The sequence below is a fragment of the Lissotriton helveticus genome, chromosome 5_1 (assembly GCF_964261635.1).
Source record: "Lissotriton helveticus chromosome 5_1, aLisHel1.1, whole genome shotgun sequence".
NCBI classification, from domain to species: Eukaryota; Metazoa; Chordata; class Amphibia; order Caudata; family Salamandridae; genus Lissotriton; species Lissotriton helveticus.
The window spans coordinates 1036104590-1036125666 of NC_136065.1; the positions used below are offsets into that span (position 1 = coordinate 1036104590).

The window sequence follows — 21077 nt, forward strand, 5'->3', positions numbered from 1 at the left end:
CCAAACTCGCGGGAAGCTGAGAGCTGCCCCGAAGCCCGCCTCAATCATGCCAAGCTGTTCCCTGCCGGGGATAATGTTTCCTGACAGGGTATCAATATCTTCCCGGGTTAGTCGTTCTACCTTAATTTAAAATATAATATCCCTATCAATAGACAGGCTCTGCTCGGAGGCGGCACTTGCAGACCTGCTCTCTCTGGCTGCCGATTTTATCTCCTCGGAAAAAAACACAGGAAGGAAAGAGGGTGTCACACCTCGCTGCGCCTTTGTGATGAGGAAGAACATTCATAAAACCATCATCATCCCGCTCCCTCTCCCCCACCGTCCCCAGCGCCTCGCGAGCCCCCCGGACCCGCCTCCTCCCAAAGTCTTTCTCTTATTAAAAGGAAAAAAATCACCCTCCTGCTCTCACCCGGGGAGGCTCGTCTGCACCGGGGAAGAAATCAAAATCACCCGGACAGGCCCTGCTGCATCCCGAAGGTTACAAGGCACGATGATGAAATATGCATTAAAGGATTTTTTTTTTTTACCAAAATCCTGTAATATTTCGCTCCGTATTGATCAGCTCCTCGCTGCCTGCTATTGCGCTGCATTTATGAGTAGTAAATCATAGTAGGGAGACAGGCCACGCCCTCTGCCCTGCCATTGGACGGGCGGCGCCAAGATTGACTCCGGCGGCCGATGATTGGACGGTGAGTTATACAAGCCTTTACATAAGCTATGCATGCTCAGGGAGAGTTGTGTAAAGCTTTGAGAGGGGGGCTGCTGGAAACAGGCGAACAAGTGTGGAAACTTGCAAAACTCATTTCTTGCCAGCTGTTTGGAACGGTACCCCAGGCAGATCTCCGCTTCCCGTGAGTATTGCCTCGTTTTTATTTATTTCCTGCGTTTGCTGCATTTTGTTGATTATAAACTATAAACTAATTACAATAGCATGTCCCGTGCACTGCATATACAAGAAGAGGGGAAGAGAAGGCACAGACCGCGGAGCACTTTGCAGGGCTGCTGGGAATAAAGCAGACTTAAGTTGTATGTTTTGTTGCCTGTGCTGGGGTGGCATTGCGTCGTGTTTCCGAAGATGATAGTGTGTGACTTAGCAGCAAACGCCTGTTGGACTGCTCAATGGGTTAGTGTCTCCACTGCGGGGATGGTGTAAACAGCAAGTTACACGACTGAATCCCACACGGACGAGTTAGACTTTCATCATTGCGAGGTAGATACAAGGAGTAGTGTTTAGCCACCTGAAGGTAATAGACTGCTATCAAAGTGCTTGAATAGTTCAGTGCTTTAGCGTTGTTCAAAACAGTTCTCCAAACAGTGTCAATCCCTTGTCAGTGCTATATTCTTAATTTGTGTTTCTGCCTTAAATACAGTTCACGAAGCTCTACGAAAGATATGGACGAGAATGTCGCATCCAAATAAAATGGAGTTACAAAAAAATAACTTTTGTAATATTTGGTTTAACAGTGTGGATCGCAGCTAGAAATGTCAGTCTGCAGAGGGAAACTGTCTAGGGGAGAGGAAACAGGGAGTGTGGGGTTAGTACTGCACCCCATCTTCACAGTACTGGGTTCCCATCTTCACAGTACTGTGTTTGCTGATTTAGGTTTTTTAAACGTGATTTTAGCCTCCCCTCTTTCAAAATAGTCGGAATCACTAGTATTAACTGAATCGCTCATGCAGATGTGCCTTGGCATGATGTTTAATAACCTGGGGTCGGTCTGTCTATCTATCTGTCTGTCTGTCTGTCGCTCTCATTTTTTCTTTCTCCGCTCCCTAGAATCAGTCGTTGTCTATATGCTGTATATATTGCTGCGCCTGCCGCTGTTTGCCTCGGTCGGTGTGTCTGTTGTCCATCCATCACTTCAGTATGTGTATCTGTCGTCTTACTATCTTCCCGCCACAGCCACTTTCTCTTCCCTGGCTGAACACACAAGCCAACTACGGAAACCCTCTCCCGGGAGCTCCGATTCAGGAATTTCTCTGACATTAAACATTGCAGTCTGGGACCTAACTCGCGAGAAGTCCTCCTTACCGCACTTCCGCGCTGGAGGGCCAGCTCAGACTGATGCCGCAGGAGCGTGCCAGCTGCAGCGGGCACACCTCAAGATGCCTTACGTCGAGGGTGGCCTGGTCTGCATACTGCGCCCATCGACCTGGTGCTGGCACGAATGATTAATGCTGCAGCGCCAGAAGTGTGCATGTTAAACAGATGCCTGTATTACTTAGTACCCACAGCATGCTTGGCGCAGTCTTGAAAAACAAGCAAGTGCTTGAAGTGACAGACAGGAGGACAAGTTTGGAATCAGTGGAACTTGGATTTTTTCTGGGCAGTTAGGCGGAAATGAAGAAGAGACATGTTGCTTGTTTACTATTTCTTACCTAAGTAGATTTTTTCATTGGTCTCCGAAACGTGAAGGCCTGGGTCAGTCAGTGCTTAATTTGAGATGTTGGTTTCCGGTGCTCAGCACCGGCACTTAGTTGTCACCACCAGTACTTATGACAGCCTGTCACATGGTTGCACTATTTGTCTGAATTAGAGATCAACTCAAAAACAGTTGTTTAATATACATTAAAATCGACTTATACTTGCTGTCCAAGCCATTCTTATAGCTTTGGGGCCTCGAATAGCCTGAATATTTAAACTTGTAGGTTGTGATGTTTAAGCCCCTTTGCCGCGGGGCTAATTCCCCCGCGACGCTGGGGGGGAGGAGGGGCGCGTGCAGCACCACGGTACTTGTGACGAGCTCGGCTCGTCACGCATCACAGTGGCGCTGTGATCATGACGAGCTGAGCTCGTCATGACCACGCCCGTTTGTATAGAATGCTCAGCACAGCAGGGGAATTATTCCACGTGTGAGCGCCGCGCAGGTCATGACGAGCTCAGCTCGTCATGAGCACAACACCACCGTGCCACATGACGAGCTCAGCTCGTCATGAGCACGGAAGGTGTTAGTAGTTGAGTTAGTTCTATCATTTGCGACACTGGCAGGGACAATGTGTTGTGCGAGTTGAATTGGCCTCCTGACAAGGGCCCTGGCACTTACGTTTTTACAAATTAAGCACTGGGGTCAGTCCTACTGCGATTTGTACACATCATTTGCGGATTGTACACATGGTTCTGCTGTAGGTGTATTAACCCAATGAGCTGTCCTACTGGCTTGTTTGCATTGATATAGTTTGACACAGGGCTCACTGTGTTTGAAACAACATGCTTATTCCTTCAGTAAAATAGGCTCGTATTTTTGGGAAGTGCAGCTAATGCAGAGAATCGTGAAAACCTCCTGTTCAGCCGCTATGATCCCATATGGCTGAGTGATTGTTTCATCCTACCAAGGCCAAAAGAGCATAGGTGCCTGATTTGTGTCACACCCGCAACTCCTACGTGCACTCAGAGATAAGAGGGAGATATACTGTACATTATATACATGTTTCTTAATATTATACACATGCATCTTGATACTTCTTAAGATCTTTGGTGGTATAGGCAACTAGGCTAAAATCGAGAACATTAATAAAGCAAGTTTTTTAGTATAAAAACCTTCCTTATCAAACCCCAAAAATGGCAATCAGTGCATTCCCTGAAGAGCACTCTGATGACCCAGGCAAAGTGTTGTAGTAGTGTTTGGTTGGTGCTGAATATCTTGCACCAGGGTATTAAAGATAAACATGGCATGTGTGTGAACAAGTACAAATTACAACCAAAAGCTCTAGAAGGAGCTACTCTCTTGTGGCATTCCAAAAAGGATTTTTTTAAATCAGGACGGATGCTCCTGGCAAATATTGCAGAAACACCCGAGTATGGGATAGTGGACTGAGGATCATTTTAGAAAACCTTGCGATGGTATAAAGTCACTCAGCTTTGACTGTTATGATTCAAGTAGGTCATAAAAGCGTTTTTGGAATGTTGGTTAGGGAGATCGGATCGTGTTATAATTTAAAGTATGTTTTGGCGAATTGTAGGTGGCGTCTTATACATTCTCAATGATGGAGCTTCATGTACGCTGATTCAACTATGTCTATCGGCAGCCTTTGACACCATTGATCATAACTTAAGACAAACACTTAGAGATCTCATGGTTACGGGAGTCAAGATCCTGAATTGGTTTCAATCAGAACTCAGAACTCAATTGCAGCAGATCAAGGTCGGTTGCTGATCCTTAACATCAATTCTTGCCTTTCAAGTCTAGAATCTAACACCCCCCACTCAATGTCCTCTGTGTGACTTTCTAAAGGACCTTGGCACATTATGTCAATATATGTGGGTGTCACAAACCTAACTCTGTGTCTCCTCCTCTGATATCTTCCACTTAGATTCTAGACAAAATTCAACCCTGAAAGACTTCATCACTTAAAATTCAATTGTTGCAAAACTGAGTTTCAACTCACCTCTCCCTCTTTCATAACTGTTCAAACTGTCTGGACTCTAGAAACATCCTTAAATGTAAATCGACCCTCTTTGAGAGCTACAGCCCCTTGGCTTTACCGCTGCCAAACATCTACATGTACAGAAACACATTAACGAAATAGAAAGCCTCACGGAGACTCCCCGAATCCCTCTTCACCCTATAAAGTAGCCCGTCACACTTCTACCCACTGGTTTCTGGAACTTGGTGGTTTGAACACATCATTCCGGTGCTCTCTTCTTTGTGATGGCTTAACAGATGACAGATGCAGCTACAAATAAGTCTGGTTGGTTCGCAATGTCCTACACTGTGACTGGCCTCATGACCCAGCTAGAAATCAGAAGACTTCAGGAGATCTGGCCCCTATGTATCTCTGTCTGACTTATCTTGGATCCCAGTGCTTCAATAAAACACCTACCATGAAATAATCATCCTCTAGATACACAAGAGTAGAACTCCATCCCTGCCGCTGTCTGCACTATGATCTCCCTTCCTTTAATGCAAGATTTGAAACACCTAATATTGAATTGACGCCACCTCTCCGGCCTGTCTGTCCCTATCACTGTCCAGCAGAGTCTGACCTAGTTCTGGATTGTCTCTTTCTTGTTCCCGTCTCTATTGAAGGCTCTCTTTCACACCAGGGCCGCCTCTATTACTGTTGGGATCATTGTATAGATTCATATCTGTACAGGCCCAGCCGTTTTAATGGTTGGTGCATTGTTATATCTTCGAGTTGAGGTTTATGCGCTAATACATTTAGTTCCAATGATGTGTTCATTGTTGAGTCCTTGCTGTTATGATTTATATATGCCACACTCACTGTCTTACATTTTATTTTTTGCTAACTTGTTATATAATGCATTAATATAATGTCATATAAAGCAATAATATATTTGACTGTGGAATTCTGTATTTCCTGTTAGGTCCCTGTGGTTGAGATTTACATGTCCACGCGTATTACTCACTATCCAAATTGTTCTTTTCTTTAAAGGGACAGGTTAGATGAAATAAGCGTGTGTAAAGTCACAAACTGCCCAATTCGCAGATGCGGGCTGTTAGTGACCTCAAAAATGCTTTGTGGTATGTTCAAACGCCAAACGACGATTCTACAGAATCACAGTTTGAGTTGGAACATCAGTATTTGGAAGGGATGTGTTTAGGACTTACCTTCCAAATACCGATTCGCAGTAGTATGTTTTAATGTTTTGTGACCTAAATATGGTCACAAAACATACATTTTTTACCATTCATTTTTACCAACTACTAAATGGTAGTGGTAACCATTTGCATATAGGAAGGGGTTCCTATAGAACCCCTTCCCCTTTGAGAACTTTAAAAAGTTTTTTGAGAAGAGGCAGTAGTCATGGACCACTGTCCACGCTTTAAAAAAAATGAAACGTAAACCTTTCATTTCCTTTAAGCAAAATGGGCTGTATTTCAGAGAAAAAAAGATTGCTTTATTGAAAAGCAATCACAGACACAGTGATCTGCTGACCCAAGCAGGCCACAATTCCTCTGATAGCTAGCATTCCTAATGGGTCCCAAACTGTCCCAAACTGTCCCAAACTGCAACCCACGTTATTAATATTCATGAGGTTGGTTGTTTGCGGCTCACTGGGAATTGTTATTTCAAAAAGAAAAGATTCATACATTAGAAATAGTAATGTCCTAATAATGATTCTCAGAAAATCGCAATTAGGAAATCACTATTCCTAATGTTAGAACATCTGGTCACAATAATAATAACAAAAAATAAATATATATATATATATATATATATATATATATATATATATATATATATATATATATATATATATATATATATATATATATATATAAAAAGAACATCTGGTCCCTAATGACCTATGGCCTTCCATGCACTAAATAAAACTGCAAAATTAATACATATAAATCGTCTGGCTATATTTTTAGATGAAAATCTGTAAGCGTCTAGGCTAGGTGATGTGTGGTGAGACATTGAATACTTGCTTTGTATCTCCATTCATAAACTGCACTTTTAGTAACTATGTTACTGTGCACCAGCCATCATTTGTGATTTTTATTTGTGTGGCTCGATGAAGTGTTATTCTGAGCACACTGAATGAACTGAAAAGGATTAAAGTACAGATTGTTACCACACCTTCAAAATAACTTGTGTTTAATATTATTCCATACATAAATCTGGCTCTCATTTTATCATCTTATTAAGGATGAAAGGCTGAGCAGATACTAGCAGAAGGGGTGCTTAGATGCTTCAGATGCAATAGGTCAGTCTTTTCCAACGACTAGTTCATGAGCTACTGGTAGCTCTCCAACTACCTGTAAGTAGGTCTCTTGTGTGCAGCGCAGACTATTAAATTAGAGGCTTTTGCATTTTCGAATGAAAACATGTACCCCCAAATTGGGAATATGTCTGAGATGAAAATGTGTGCATTTTCAGAACTCATAAGCTGAGAACAAGGGCTGAATTTCCAAAATATATTTTAAGAGGATATTTGAGTGATCAATCATGTGGCATTGGGGAAACTTATTACTATTATTACCAGGGTGCCAGGGGCATTACAGCTTTGGCTGTTATATATCACCAGGTAGTGACGTTCAAAATTGACAAAGCCTTTTTTACATTAATGTTAGCAAAACTGCCTGATGCACTGAGGTGTTGACTGCTAGTAATTCTGCACCTGGTCGCCACTGATGTTATCTTGTCAGTTGTTATCAGAGGTACATCACTAATATTAGTGTCTCTGGATGAGTTTCGTTGAACATAAGTAGGCTCTTACTACAGAAAATATTTAGAAACCCCTGCTATAGATGGAGAGACTGAGCTATATTAAGTGTGGCGTTAGAGAACATGGATTCCTCCATGTGCTGTGAGCGCAGGGAGCCACTAGACACAGGAGGGAGGTATATTCACGTTCGAGATATTGATGCAGGTAATTGCAGAAGTCAAATTTAGGGTGTTGGCTTCCACTGCACATCACTACTTATGTTAAAACACTTGACACGTTTCTGCGATTATTGCATTCGATGGTTGTACGCATCTACAGCATGTCCTAGCAGTATTTAAGAAATATTGGTATGCTAACACACTGTAAGGAGAAAATAGCAATGCATAACATTTGCTTTCTACATTTAGGGGCATATGTATCTGTAGACTGGGCAGGTTGCTCAGGTCTGGATTGAGGAAGAGGATCAGGACCTACTACAGCGACAGGTTGCAAACCAGGCAGGAGAAGGACACTAGGTCTTGCGGGTAATGAGGGTTTTATTGGTATTACACGTTTGGTGTTCAGTATTAATGTTCTTCGTGTCCTAAAAGTGAGTCTCTCCCTGGCGAATTGGCTGGGATCCGTCTTTGCAGCTCGGGTGTCTTCTCCTTGGTCTTCGGGTCTTCCTCGCTTGTAATGAAGGGATGATCACGGAGGCAGCACCCCGCTCCGGAGCCCATGCAAAGGAAGCCAACAGAAGGACGCCGTTAGTTCAAAGGCCTCAGGGAGGGGTTGCACTTGTGGGGCCGTGTGAGGTGAGGAGGGGAGTTTGCACCCGTGAATCTAACGTGCAATATGCTTCCTGCAGTGACTTGGTGAAGGGGTGGACACGAGGTGAGGGTTAAACGCGGGGTAAAGGACACAAAAGGAGGGGGGAAGACGCGGGAGACAAACGCGGGTCTATGTACAATATTCACACACTCTTCCGGCCAGCCCACACTGCCATACGCTGCCGTACCTGGGTCAGCCACGCTCCTCCCCTGGGAGAGTGGCACGGCGGCTCGCGGGGTCGTTGGCCTCCCGGCACTCCGTATCTCTCGTCTTCTCCTCCGGGATGTTCTTCGGGGTTTTCTTTCCGTTCTCGGTACTCTCCTCCTCCACTCCGTTCGAAACGCTCTCCTACTCCGCTCCTCGCCGTTTCTTCCTCCTCCGGGGTGATGTCACACACACTGTATCCTGCTTCCGGGGGTTTATCCAGTCCGGTGGTTGCTACGTATGTAGGGGGAGTGGTCTCCTCCTCCTCTGAGAACGCCCACTTAAAGGCGCCGGGTCTTTCCTCTTGATCTTCAAGTCCTGTCTCCCAGGGGTCCGTCTGCAAAGAAGGAGGCACAACAGGGTCATTGCCGGGAGTCCACCACTCCTCGTTAGCGCTCCGCATCGCCTTGTTACAGTATCGAAACCTTTTTTTGAGATTCTCAAATAGCGATTTTAAGAGAATCGCAATTTGAGAATAGCAAAACGAGATGTGATAAAAAAAATGTGCAAATATTTTGCGAATCATTGCCATTCCTTAATTGCGACTCGCAAATTGCGAGTCACAATTAAAGAATGGTTTCCCATTCATTCCTATGGGCCTAGAGGACCATAGGAATCAATGGGAAGCCATTCGCAACTTGCGAGTACCCATTAGGTACTCGCAAATTGCGAATGCAATTTGAAAGGTGCAACGGTGTCATAAGGACACCCTGTTGCACCCCTGAAATGAGCATGTGTGCCCATGTGGTGCACATACATGCCCTGAGGGAATGTATGTGCGCCACTTTCACTTTGAAAAATGCCAAAAAGTGCACTTTTCAAAGATATCGCAAATTACCACCAACTTGAAGTTGGTGGTAATTTGCCATTTTTTAAGGAGAAATCACACAACTTGGGTGCTTTCTACATCGCAATTTGCGATTCTTTAAATGCATTTGCAAAATAGGGAATCACACATTTTGCAATTCCCTATTTTGCAAGGGCCTTTTGGGATGGTACATCCCAAAAGGCTTTTTCCCGTTCACAAACGGGCCGATTTTGAGAATTGACCCGTTTGCGAACCAGAAATGGGCTTCATACATATGCCCCTCAGAATGTAGATATGTTTTAAAAAAAATTAATTCAGTGACACTGTTTTTCAAAGTTAACAAATTAAACTCTTGTGAGATTGGGAATTTTGCAACCTTTTTTCGCAGGAGAATTGTGTGCAAAAAAATGTGTATTGCGACCTTTCCTCCTACAAAATCTATGCTTTGGTAGATGTTTTCCACCAATGTTGTAGAAAACGTAATGAAGCTGCCAGAAGTCTACTTTGCTTACGCCATGTAGAATATAAGCGGTCGTTGGTGTTATGCTCGAAGAAATTGCTCGCATCAGAGAAGTCTGTAAAATACGAGACATGTTGAAATATTTGGAATTTCGCAGCCACTGGTTTGTTGACATGCAGGGGGTGTTATAGTGATCAATAGGAATGACATTGCTTGTTCGGATTCTAGCATAAGACTAATTGAAATTTCCTATTATGCTCTCATGTTAGATTGTTTTAGAACTATCAGTGACGCATACTAATTGTGCTCTCATACTTTGAGATATATTGATCAGTAGTTTCAAGATGTCGAGGTGGCTCAGTGAGTGAAATAATTAATATTTGCACTTCCCCAACAGCCTATTACCAAAAAGAGGACGTTACACAGTAGGCTTTATGTTATGAACAATCTTGAATGCTCCCAAACTTGATTAAAAAAACAAATGTGGTTCCCACAGTCATTGCTGATGGACGCTGTGGGTTTGCACTGGCACTGTTGAAACCACCGGCACGGGGCACTGACAGACCTAGCAAAGATATGTAGGGGCAGCAATAGGAAGGATTATATTCAAATATATGAGGATGTGCAAGTCATCAGCTGCTTCTACTAAACAAAGTTGAACATAACTTACACATTACAACATTCTTCTGCACATTTTGGCTATTAACACAGAAAAACATTCCAGCATACATTTTGCTAAGTAATTGAACAGTGCAACATTCCAAAGACATTTTGCTATGTAATTGACAGTACAACATTCTAAAGACATTTTGCTATGTGATTGGCAGTACAACATTCTACCAGACATTTTGCTATGTAATTGACAGTACAACATTCCAGCATACATTTTGCTATGTAATTGACAGTACAACATTCCACCAGGCATGTTGCTAAGTAATTGGCAGTACAACATTCCACCAGACATTTTGCTATGTAATTGACTGTACAACATTCCACCAGACATTGTGCTAAATAATTGGCAGTACAACATTCCAATAGACGTCTCGGCTTTGTTTACATTCGTAATACCAGTGCGATGTGGTTTGGCTGCTGAGTCATCACTATCAGGACTTAGAGGCATCAGGTTGTCAGCAAGGCCGAGCACAGATATCACTGGAAAGTGGTCACATGGGACCAAGTATTATTTAGACATTTTGCATTTTCTCTGGGCTGGTTTGCCAACAGTTGTTACGTTTACATGCTAGCTCAGGAAAATATTGTGACACTTTGGAGCCTGATATGAAACCCTAACACAGAACCTAGTTGTCCGGAATGTAGTATATTATGAAACTTAGTCACAAATCTTACAGATATACTGTCCCACGCTGCACCCAATATAAAACGAAATCATGGCACTCAAGTGCCAGACACGCTTAAATGTTTTTCACCGAAGAGTCTAAGATGGAAATATATATGGAGAGACAGTTGTCCATATGTTTGGACACTTAAAAGTCCGACTTGGAGATGTGTTTCTTTGAGGCTTCACATCAGGATATGTTTCGACACGCGGATGTGTCGTGACACATGGAAGTCTACTCTTACAAACCATGTATACATTTTTTGCACGGTTTCGGTAACTTCATTTTAACTCTTGCCAAGTCTGATGGTATTCATTGATAAGCATCCTACCGATAAGGCTATTAGTGCCTGCTCCATTCTGCTCTTTCGTACAGATTCTTCTCCGCCATACTCTCGAGTGTGTCTTCCACTGCCAGGTCCATTTAAATACTTTTTTAAACGAATGTAAAGCGCTGCATTCTGTTACTTTGCTTTCTGAAAAGGAGGGTTAGCTCCTTGTAGTAGAATCTTGTTCTATTGATTAAATGTAATTCTCTTTGATGATAAAGTAATACATTTTCTGTCATTGCCCTCAGAAAGATTACATCGCGCGCTAAAGTTGTTGGGATCTGTATCTTCATCAGGGGTGGCCTAGCAGTTGACCAACCCCATTGGCTCATCCAAAATACATTCTGAGACTGTAACATCAGTGGGGAACATTGCATGCAGGCAGCGGCCATGCCCCGAAGTTGAGCTAACCTTACTGAACTCTGCCTCCTAGTTTCATTGACCCAGCAGGGATGTCCATGTCCAAATACAGTAAGATCTGCACTAGAGGACTAACAACGCTACATCCGTCAAGTGCACCAGGAACGTTTACTAGGGTAGACCCACACACTTGACTGCATACACCCCCCATTTACCTCCAAATCTCAAAGACATTATCAAGGATGCAAAATTAACCATAACTCAAACATCTGCATTAATAAACTACTAACTTCCTCTAAACTAGAAATGGCATGAACCTAATCTGTCTACCAACCCTAAAATTGGGCCTTAATGGAGCTAATTGAAATTTTTACAACTAGCACTAGAAATTAACCTTGGGCTCAACTGAGTCGTGAGCTACCCCATGCTGTGAAGTATATCAATGCCGCGTGGTAAGCGCTATAGAAATTTACAATGTAATGTATTTCAATACTGAGGGATAAGGTGGGTAAAGTAAATGTAGCACAAGGGAAGGGGGTTCAGACTTGCTATATGTTATTACTAGCGCACTAAGATCAGGAATATCACATAGAGATCTAGGGTGGGCCTTCACAAACAAATGCACCAGTCATGAGGTGAGATACAACATTTCGATAAGAAACCCTTACATCCGTGACTCAGCACCTCGCTATTCCCCACCCGGATGCTTCTGATTTTAAATAGCACCATAGCGGGGTGAAGTCTCATCTCTTCCGCAAAAAAAGCAGGTGTTCCGTCTCCAAATGACATTGCATCCATTAAAAGGCATTCTGTTTGTCCTCCTTCCTGCAAAAACATGTTGTTGTTATATGTATATGTACAGTATTTACTATTTGCATCTATACTTGTTTAACATGTCTGCTTCTTTGTGCAGCACTCCGATACCTGGCGGGTCATTTTTCGCGCTATATAAAACTTCTCAAATAAATAAATAACAACTTTCTGACGCATATACAGGGCGTCATGAGCATTTTACAAAATAAGTAAATAAAATGGTTCCCTCTAAAAGCGTTACGCTACATTAACCTTTTAATTGTTTTTTGTGTCCTGCATCAAGAGAAAGGCACTTGTAGGTCTTTCTTTGAAAAAACCGGGTGTATATGAAAACTATGGGGTTAATTAGGATGGCGGACAGATCGCCACCGCTATGCAGGCGGTGGCGATCCGTCCGCCATCCGCCACCTATTTCCCCCCCTCCGCCATATTACAATGGCAGGGGGACCGTGGCGGACAGGAAGACCGTCCGCTGCATTTCCGCCGCGGTCGCCTTGCGACCACGGTGGAAAAGCTCTAATATGGTGGCGGTGTCTATCAGACACCGCCAGCCATATTAGGATGTGCTGGGCGATATGCATTTCCTTGGCGGCAACGCCGCCACGAAAAGGCATACGGTCCTTTCATTGGGGGCCCATTGCGGGCCCCCTGGGTAAAGGGGGTGGTGGGGGGTGCACATGGGGGGTACCTATGGTACCCCCCGCAGTTGCATGCACAATGCGGCAGGCACCGCGCGGTGCCTGCCGCTTTGTGCATGCAAATGCACAGCATGCATTTTTAACTTTAAGCAGCACCCGCCGCAATGTTAAATATACGGGATGAGACCGCCAGGGTGGCGGTCACATCCTAATTCCAACGGAGGGACCGCTGCTGCCCCTGCGGACGGTCCCTCCACCTCGGGGGTGGCGGACGGACGCAGGTCTGTCCGCCATCATAATCGACCCCTAAGCCCGTTCTCTGTATGAGTCAACAAGCATGTGCTTCCTTCAGTTCTTCGATATTCAATGGTGTGAAGTAAAGTAATGCCTCCAACACACGTACAGATATTATATGTCGTTTTATGTGGAGTTCCGGACAGGCCCCCCCTGAACTTGCGGGGCCTGTGTTACGCCCCTGTTGGTATCTTCGAACCCTTTGACATTGGTGCAGGGCCACTGGAATTATGCGGTGGGGAAGGGCCAAATCATGCAGCAGGGTTGAGTAAATTATGTGGTAAGAAAAGCCAAATGATGTGGCATAATGTGGCACATTTTGTAATAGTATTACTTCATTATTTTGTCGTTTTAAAACTCGCTATCTGCGCTTAGGTTGAACCTCATTAGCACCAGTTTAACACCCAAACATAGCAATAAGCTATAAGTGACCAATCTACCTTTGCAAAGGTGCTTCCACTGCGCTGCAACACGTGTTACTGCGTTTTAATAACTTTTGAACCGTTTGAGCTAGGAAGACATTTTTTGTTAAAATCTGCAGTTCTATGCAGCAGGTGAAGGAAAATCGCCGTGGCCACACAATTGCATAATTCCAGTAGCGCCCTGCATTAGTGTAGGCTCCTCTAAACCACAAAGGCATGCACACAATATTCTCCAAAACCTAAGTTTTCCCTATGGCTTGTTCATTCCACAACCGAGAGGCACAGGAGTGGAGCGCAAGCACCTGCAGTGCGGGGGGGGGGTTCTCTACCCTCTAAGTGCCCCCCCACCATCAGAGGGCCCCCATTCAAGCCAAGGTCAATGAATACCTGTGAGATATGGGAGACCCTCATCCCATTCTGCTGGGGGGGGATATTTTGCGTTATGACGCTGGTGCGGTATGGCACCAAATCTTACAGGGCCTTTTACAGAAATTATGGGTCTCTTTTTACAATGCGAATGCAAAGTCTAGATTTTACGCTCAATCGATGGCACACATGTTTATAGCCAAGCATCGCAGTCTTTGAGGCACATGTCCTGAGATGAGAAGCGGCTTCCAGTCTGCTGCACACTACGCTATTGATACCCACTACTACAGGGAGGACATATGAGATCGCGAAGCAACCGGTATACTGCGCGCGGCAGAGCCTGCCCAGGGGTTAATATATGCACAAATCAATAAGGCACCATTTCCAGTATGTTTCTTTATATTTATGAAGGGAAATATTCTAAACATGATCTAATGGTCGGTGCAGCCTGTTCTCACAGGACGTCTTCGTTCACACTCTAAGTGCATGCATAAACGTTAGGTGGAGAGTGAGGTATAAAAAATAGAATTGGCCACAAGTCTGGAAACAATTCATGAAGGCCTCAGGGGCCTGACACTTTGGAGGTCATCCCTGGTGTAGGGGTGTTATAAGGGCATTTAAGTCCCTGTCTGTGAAACAAGGAGACCTGAGTGCTTAACCTAGCTTCGTCACTTTGGAAAATATGGCGCGATCCTGGGCCAGTCACATCACCTGCTAAAACATAGCCCTCTAGGGCCGACATTTAAAGCACATAAAAATAGGCAAACGGTCAGTGTTAAGAACGGTATAACGATTCGCTATTTACCTATTTAGGATGCACAGTTTCTCCTACAAGTGTTTTGTCCCGATGAATAAACATGAGCTGTCTGCAGTCTCTCCTGGTCTGCAGTAAAAACGGGGAATATGAAATCTTGTTTAAATATTCCACTTGTCTGCCTACTTACACGTTTACTCCACAGCAGCGGGTAATTTAAAATAAACGTCGAGTGGACACTCAAATGTAGGTCTTTGTTTGGTTACCGGAACTAGAAGACCTGAAATCGCTTTATCTGGAAGATATATTGCTCTATCTGCAACATCCGGCCACAGCAGGCCCACGTGTCTTAAACATACTGGGTATTTCGAGGAATTCTCAGACCTAGCATGCAACCGGCCCAGTCGGTAAACAACCTTTACAACGCAACTTTTACCACGCAGTGCCTTTACAACGCAACTTTTACAACGCAAACCATTACAATGCATTGCGCTGGGGGGCGCTCTAGGATAGGGAATAGGTTTAAAGTACTATCCAACACCTTCCCTACTATCCACGGGGACTGGAGTTGGAATAGTAAATTAAACAATTCACTCTCCAGCGCCTAAAAGCACTATGCGTTGTAAAGGTATGCGTTGTAAAACTTGCGATGTAAAGGTAGGCGTTGTAAAAGTATGCGTTGTAACGTCATACATCCGGCCCAGTCAGGTGAAAAGCCTCTAAGTGGGCATAGACCTCAGGGATGACAATGACAACGGAGGGATTTCTCAGTTTGTGGGGTGTATCTCCCTAGACAGAGACATCAGTGAGCTGGCTTTAGAATCTCGCTCCATTACTTGACAAACTGAAAAGATGCAGGACTCTGGTCCCCACTACCGTTTTCGTTGTTGATCCCAGTGGCTATCGTTAAGATGATTTCTCCCTCCAAATTCATGTGTAAATTACAAAATAACCCTCCAGTATCCCACACTTCTTTGTGTCCCTAGGTGCTGTGCTGCAGAGGTACTGTGGAATGGTTGAGTTTACTGAGTCTCATTGTCTAAAAGTTTTAAGTAATCCTTTGATGGGAATTAGATACGCCGGATGTTGTATCATACTACCGGGAGTCGCAGTTAGTTGTGGTCAATAAATGAATGTTAAATTCACACTCTGATCTTGTCTTTACAATTTAGAGATAGCCTACACGCCCCTACATTTTCTATATGCCGTCTGCACCGACTCCCTCAAGTCACTGTCAAGTTTTCTGGTGGAACCATGGCAGCTATTCAAAGGAAGGTTAGCATCATGAGGAAGGTTCCTCAAAGGTTAGGAACAATGCGGGAGCAGTGAAACTGCAGGAAAGTTAAGATGGGATAACACAGACATACCTAAGCTTGGAGATGTAGTTGCCCAATACTCCATGTGTCCGTTTGCTGATGTATGTGCTGAATTTGCTCAGCACAAGCATCAGTTATTTCACTATCTCCAGTTGTGCCATACTCTTCTCTCCTTCACCCAGGCCTTTGTTGATCTTGCAGACTTTAAGCACTTGTAGGCCAAGCTTCTGATGGGGGACATGCGCAATCTCACAACTTTACAAGTTTCTAGTCATCAACACATGTGACTCTTTCACTTTGGTTTGGAAGGTGTAGGAGGCAGACATGGGATCCCGGGTAGATACAAAGTACAGTGATGATTTGATGGCCCAAGAAAAAGCTACAATTGCTGCTTCATTTAATTAAATCCAATTTAAATATTTCCGCTGTATTTACTTGACGTACCAAAGATTTGGGCACGTTGGGAGTGATTTCTCCCACATGTACCGCAGATGTGGCAGTTCAGAAGGAGACAAAATGCATCCAGTGTAGCTATGCACTAAGCCCTACCTTTCTAGTAGGTAGTTGCTCATACCTTATCAAGAGTTATTGGATGTTTGCTTAAACATATGCTCTAAAAATAGCCCTGCTAAATGTACTTTTTACTTTATATGAATCAAAGATGGAACAAGGCGTACAGGCAGGGGCGTTCCCCGTGCTTACGTATCTGCAGACTTTGAAACAAGTCTTGGCAAGCAATAGATCTAGCATTAATGTGATAAAGCATGTAAAAAATGCATTCACAAATCTAGTTTCCATATGCTACATGTACAAATTCAATACCACATTAAAACCAGCCCCATTGGTGGTGTCAGCGCTGTGACAAGGTAGCAATAAATTATTGCTTCCTGTTTAGTATCCATATAGGTGACAACAAAATGAGTATGACAAGCAGCATGATGACTGAGTGTACTTTTTGGATGTAAAATAGTCCCTCATGCATTCCAAAGGAAGCACTTTCTGGAGGCGGAATGGCATAACAAATTACTGATAACATCAGGTGACAGAGATATACTCCTCTGCCTGCAGCCAAAGCCCACTCTATGTTTATTTTAAAGAATTAATAGCAAAGTGTCCCGCAGATATCTGCACTGTAAAGCTAGACGCAAAGGCAAGGGAGGGCTGTGGGAAGGTTCTCGATGTTCGAAGCCTTTCCAGCTATATTAGGAAGGGTACAAAATGCAGGCCTCTGATCATTTTCTAAGCCACATTGTTGAGTATTGGTATTTTAAATAAATAAAGACATCCATAACGGATTTGTCATTTAAAGGATGAATTGTTTAGCTCAACATTTCCAGTCCAAACCATTTTCAACAGGAACATTTTATGTTAGTCTCTCTACGTCTATATGTTCTTTCTTATAGATAGCGCTCACACCACGTGAACTGTAATCTACAGTTGGTGCTATGAACGTGTTTTATTTTACCACCCCACCACCTCTCTCCCCCGGAATTCCATGAGATGTATCCCCTAGTTTTCTATGTAGCACCATATGCTAAATGTAAAGTGCAGGGGAGCGAGTAATGTCCAGAGGCCATAAAAAATAGGTGTGAAAACTGTAGGTGCAGAGATTTCTTCACTCCTGCATCTGGACTGGTGCATCACAGGTTTACACCGATATTTGCACTGTCTGGTCGATATCCCAGGTACTACTGTTGTACTGATTGGTCTGCAATAATAGTAAAAAACTGCATTACACTCAGGGCTTTAATTGGGCTGGGTCCTCCCGGTCTCAGACCTAATAGTAATTGAAAATTTGATTTCGCCTAAGTGATTAATAATAAGGCTGTTTTTGTTCTACATTGTAGTTTGCAGCGTATTTGTACAACATAAGTTACAGAAAGTCTATTAAAGTGTTATGACTTGTTTTATGTACAAAAAGGCAATATATTGTGCTGTTACTAGTGGTATAGTGCGGGTAAGTAATAGCACAATTTTGAAAAATGAACTGAAAGAGGGAAATAATAGAATTAATTGATGTAATAGCAATATAATGAGTTTAGAGGAGTTCTGATAAAGTTTGGGCCTCGTGCCACTGCACCTGCTGCACTTTTCAAATCATGACCCTAGTGCCTGCAAGATAACTGCTTTTGTGTCTGCTTATTTAGTAGTTAAATATATCAATATTTGGTGTTTAGAGGAGTTCTGACAACTTTTGGCCCCAGTGCCACTGCACCTGCAGCACCATTGAAATCACAGCCCTAGTGCCTGCTAGATAACTGCACTTGTGACTGCCTGTTTAGTAGTAACATTTACCATTATTCTGCATTTAGTGGGGCCCCCAAAGCTTTTGGCCCCGGTGTCACTGCACCTGCTGCACAATTCAAATCAAGCTGCGTTTAACTGCAAGATAAATGAGGATTTGTCTGCCTGTATAGTAGTAAAATATAGCAATATAAGGTGTTTAGAGGAGTTCTGACAACTTTTGGGCCCTGTGCCACTACACCTGTTGCACCATTCAAATCATGACCCTGTTGTCTGCAAGGTAACTGCACTTGTGACAGCCTGTTTAATAGTAAAATATAGCAATATTAGGTAATTAGTGGGGTGCCTAAAGCATTTGTTCCTTGTGCTACTGCACCTGCTGCACCATTCAAATCATGACCCTTTTGCCTGCTAGACAAATTTACTTGATATGGTCTTGTTTATTAGTAACATTTAGCATAATCTAGGTTTAGTGGGGCCACTAGAGCTTTTGGCCCCATGGCCACTGCACTTGCTTCACCGTTCAAATCAAGTCCCTTTTAACTGCAAGGTAACTGCAATTGTGACTGCCTGTATAGTAGTAAAATATAGTAATTTTAGGTGTTCAGAGGAGTTCTGACAACTTTTGAGCCCGGTGCCACTGCACCATGCAAATCATGACCCTGTTGTCGGCAAGGTAACTGCACTTGTGACTGCCTGTTTAGTTGTAAAATATGGAATAACATAACGTAAAACTAAGGGTCACAGGGAGTTATTTAAAGACCACCCCAGGATGAAGTCCCCAACCAAACACTCTAATCACAAAAAACAACCTGGAGGTCTAAATGGGAGCTATTGGTGATCCCTAGGTACACTATACTCCTATAGAAGTAAGCAAGTGTGCAAGGTACTAGAACATGCTTAGCACCTTTGATAAAGATAGAAATACAACCTCACAATCATATGACCCACTGCGATTGCTTGAACAAACCCATACAGAGCAAAGTAGGATTCCCATCAACAGAGTGTAGATCAAATGTTTATCATTTGGTCATCCTGATTGGGCTGGCGTGTCTCTTGATCAATAAGACCATACCATGCCTCAAACTCATCCGGGTCAGACCCTCAATCGCCGTGATGGCCATAGAACTATGATCTGGATGGGAGATAGTGCAGTGCAAAAAGGAAAAAGTGGTGTATTTAAAAAAGGATACAGCAACAATAAGAACCAACTTTAATCAACATTGTTCTCTCCCTTATTAAAACCAAGCAAGTGAAGCAGTTTAACCAAATAGCTGCATATCAAAAGGCCAACATGTTTCAGCCAAACTGGACTAATTCCAAAGGCTTTCGTCAGGGCCACAGTTCTAAATACTTGCTACTGCATATCAAAGGTGCAACAAAAAAAGGATATCAGTGTACAAATAAAGATTAGTTTTCCTCTGTATCAACTTGGTGTATCATCCATCCGCATTGTACAGGGAGTATGCCTCACCTCTCCTGGAAACCTTGCTCAGGAATAGAAGGAGGTCCTGCTCTGTCCGTTGCGACCCCTTGGCACTCCTCTCAGAGGAATTAGTCCTTTGGAATTAGTCCAGTTTGGCTGAAACATGTTGGCCTTTTGATATGCAGCTATTTGGTTAAACTGCTTCACTTGCTTGGTTTTAATAAGGGAGAGAACAATGTTGATTAAAGTTGGTTCTTATTGTTGCTGTATCCTTTTTTAAATACACCACTTTTTCCTTTTTGCACTGCACTATCTCCCATCTAGATCATAGTTCTATGGCCATCACGGCGATTGAGGGTCTGACCCGGATGAGTTTGAGGCATGGTATGGTCTTAATGATCAAGAGACACGCCAGCCCAATCAGGATGACCAAATGACAAACATTTGATCTACACTCTGTTGATGGGAATCCTACTTTGCTCTGTATGGGTTTGTTCAAGCAATCGCAGTGGGTCATATGATTGTGAGGTTGTATTTCTATCTTTATCAAAGGTGCTTAGCATGTTCTAGTACCTTGCACACTTGCTTACTTCTATAGGAGTATAGTGTACCTAGGGATCACCAATAGCTCCCATTTAGACCTCCAGGTTGTTTTTTGTGATTAGCTGTAAAATATAACAATAATCAGTGTTTAGTGGGGTGCCTGAAGGTTTTGGTTCCGCTGCCAGTGTACCTACTGCTCTATTCACATAATGACCCTAGCGCTTGCTAGAGAACTGCACTTGTGACTGCCTGTTCAGTTGTAAAATGTAGAAATATTTGGTGTTTAGAGGAGTTTGGTAACTTTTTGGCCTGGTGCCACTGCACCTGCTGCACCATTCAAATAATGACAACGTTGCCTGCAAAATAACTGCACTTGTGACTGCCTGTTTATTAGTAAAATTAGAAATATTTGGTGTTTAGTGGAGTTATGACTACTTTTGGCACCACTGCCACTACACCATTTAAATCAAGCCCCTTTCAACTGAAAAATTACTGCAAATGTAGCTGCCTGTTGAGTAATAAAGTATAGCAATTTTAGGTGTTTAGATTTCTCATTACCGTTGGGCCTGGTGCCACTGCACCTGCTGCACCATTCAAATAATGACCCTGTTGCCTGCAAGCTAACTGCACTTGTGACTTACTGTTTAGTAGTAAAATATAGCATAGCACTTGTAAATTAACTTTATTTTTAACGTGCAATGTTTATTGCAACATTTAGAATTTGATCATAATGACCAAATAGATTAAGTTGAAAGGAATCAATGCGATAATGCATACAAAGTGCAAAGAAAGGTAGTGAGGCATGAATAGGAAATACCA

At 43.2% G+C, this 21077-nt stretch overlaps 1 protein-coding gene across 2 annotated transcripts in view; it reads left to right on the forward strand.

The window, feature by feature from the left end:
• The first annotated feature begins 734 nt into the window (after positions 1 to 734).
• CRTAC1 (cartilage acidic protein 1) overlaps positions 735 to 21077 on the forward strand; it is a 1631295-nt gene continuing 1610952 nt past the window's right edge. For both annotated transcript variants that reach the window (XM_078643566.1, XM_078643565.1), the window contains exon 1: positions 735 to 851. The gene's annotated coding sequence lies outside the window, so the exon portion shown is untranslated. The remainder of the gene's footprint in view (positions 852 to 21077) is intronic.